We start from the raw sequence: 2,819 nt of genomic DNA on the forward strand, positions 1-2,819 counted from the left end.
CATTAAATTGAGTTTGAATACAATAATTTGCAGGGCATTATTAATTAACTACGTATTAGAAAAATAAAATTATTGACGTGGTCAAACCTTTTTACGCGAACTAGGATGACAACGCAAGCACCCTATCCCGGTTACTCAGTTCAAACAGTCTTTTATTTATTTATTCTCTTTTTTTTTCTCTTTTTTTTTGTGTAAAGGCTCAGTTAGCAGAATGTTTATAAGTGATCGACTTGTCACTTGAATCTTTTTATGCGAGATAGATGACAACCCAAGCACCTTACCCCGGTTACTCAATCCGGTCTCGTTTTCGAAACTTCACTCATAACTTGAACCTTCATTTATTTATTTATTTATTTTTATGCACAAGCAAATATAATTTTCCAAACAATCAATTCATATGAAAAATCTAGCTACATATATCAACTTCTAAACACACATGTCGACTAATTTATCTACTTGAACATTTTAATTCAAAATTTGCCCAATTGTCCAAATTAGTTAAGTATGAGATTAAAGACTCAATGTTAAATAAACTATCGAATGAATTTTAATGTAAAATTGAACACATGCAAAAGAGAGACATGCAACAAAAATCATGCATATTTACCCTCCATCCCCCTTACTTAATCTATGCTTGTCCTCAAGCATATATTATATGAATTAAAAGTCAGCAGCCCAAATAAATAAAAAGTAAATGTTAAGAACACTCCTCATATATGTTAATGATGTTGTTGGTGTTGGGAGTAACGATTCTGCAGGATGTCGAGGATTGTGGAGACTTGGGTTTCTATTGTTTCAAGTCGAGCTTCGATTCGGCTTAAACGGGCCTCCACAGTTGAAGGCTATTCCTCTTGTTCTCGAGTAGCGAAATATGGGCGTTGGCGAAAAACCATATTCCCACAAGCAGTCCGTGTACCTGGAGGAATAAAATAATACGCAGTAAGGGTGCCGGCAAGCAAACCTATAGAATCCAAACAAATATTTATCTAGACTGTCCATATAATATGCACATGTCAAGAACGAGAAATCAAATTCAGAAGGAAAAAGTGTAGAGGTTAAGTTCGTAATATACGGCCGAAGTATTAGAGGACGATTACATCGCAAAACAGCATGAAAATTTCGTGCAAACCAATATCCTAAATTAACTTTATAACCGGAATGCATACACTACAAGAAAAATAATTCAATTTTCGTTAAGAGAGAGGATGAATCATTTCGTCCCGAAAAACTAAATGTCAAAAATCGGTGAATAAATCTTAAATCAGGTTCATGCACCAATAAATTTTTTGTGGTTTTCGGATTATAAAGTTGATCAGAATAAGTTAAAACACGATAGGCATCTTGAGCATTAAAGTCACTTGGAATGTCTAACAGAGCAGTATGATAGGAATCGGACTGAATATTGTCAGGATCAACGAAACCCATGGCAATATTAAAATCAAATATCGACATCCGAAAGCCCTTTCCAAACAGACGAAAACATATAATGTTTTGTGTTTCAACAGTCTGTAATGCAGTAGTATTGAAGTTAAAAGTGGTGTAAAACTCATATATTAACTCATAATATGCATCACAGGATATGTTTGCAAAAGAGCTCCAACCAACAACATCAAAATAAGTAGTCACAGCATCATGAATATCTAGCATATTAAGAGTGGTGGAATCGATTTGCTTATAGACTGGGAGTGGGCGTTGTCAAAAGTTGTCGTATCGTGTGCGATGCTCCGGGGTCGAAAAATCTGAAAACCCTCGCAATCTTCCTTCGGTGGGAATTGTTGCACGACCTCGTTTATTACGTTGAATATTTCGTGCTGGTCGAACATATTCGTCAGGCGATGAAGGTGGACTTGAATTTTCAGCAGTGTCAGTACTGCTGTGCGGTGGTGTCGCTGGTTCACGTGTCTATTGTCAATGACTTTGAGTAGTAGACGACCGTGTTTGGTATTGGGCAACACGTTCATTCGCAGAGGGGTCGACATGATCGCTAGATGTTTGAGCCTCGTCTGAATTACTTGTATTATATGTCAATAAAGGTAAAGTAATTGAGGGTTTGGGGTCGACCTTTCAGAAATGGCGAAGCTGCTGTCTGAGTGTTTTGGTTCGACTGGAGTCTAATGTTATTGGCGACGTGCTCTCGTTGGTAGGCCCTTTCGTTTAGGAGGAGGTGGAGAAGGTTCATTGTTGGCTATATCGACGACTGGAGGTGCCGAAAATTGATGTCAATTTCGATTGAGTGAAACCAAGAGTTGTCGGTCGTTTGGTTCCTTGTTCGAACCATGGTCCCCGTGTAGATGACACGAATAGTCGGCACTGGTGACTGTGGCGACGGTAGATACGGTAGCAGCGGTGCACGATGGCGGTGGTAGAAACGTACGGCAGTGGTGACGATGTTTAGGTTAGGTCAATTTTTTGAGAGGGTATTTTGGTGGTTTCGGTTTTGGAGGGGGTTTAGGTGATGAGAGTTGGGTTTTTTTTTTACTTTGTTGAGGAATAAGATGAAGAGAAAATAGGGTTCAGGGAAGAGAAGAGCAGCGGTGCGCGGTGGAAAGCTCCGTTTAGCGATGATAATGTGAGTTTTCCGTTCAGCAGTAGCTCGGTGGTGGAGGTCGGCATCGGATGACGTGGGGAAAAAGAAAAAGGAAAAAAATGAGGTGGAGCGTGAGTGCGGGTTCGTCGACGGTGAAGGCGATGGAGAGGTGCGAGCCCGACTACAGAGTGCGACGACGGCGGTCGGCAATGGGGAGTATGACGGTGGCAACGTGGTTTGTTGTTGGGTTTAGGTTTTGTTTGTAGAATATGAAGAATATGGAGAAGATGAG

The 2,819-nt window shown here is 39.9% G+C and overlaps 1 long non-coding RNA gene across 1 annotated transcript; it reads right to left on the bottom strand.

Annotated features, from left to right (window-relative positions):
• Positions 1-524: 524 nt before the first annotated feature.
• Positions 525-2,819, bottom strand: LOC121204888 (uncharacterized). The gene is made up of 2 exons (XR_005900038.1): positions 1,559-2,819; positions 525-916 (listed from the first exon to the last, which is right to left on the bottom strand). It is a non-coding gene; the product is annotated as an uncharacterized lncRNA (long non-coding RNA).

This window comes from Gossypium hirsutum, chromosome A08, assembly GCF_007990345.1.
Source record: "Gossypium hirsutum isolate 1008001.06 chromosome A08, Gossypium_hirsutum_v2.1, whole genome shotgun sequence".
Lineage (NCBI taxonomy): Eukaryota > Viridiplantae > Streptophyta > Magnoliopsida > Malvales > Malvaceae > Gossypium > Gossypium hirsutum.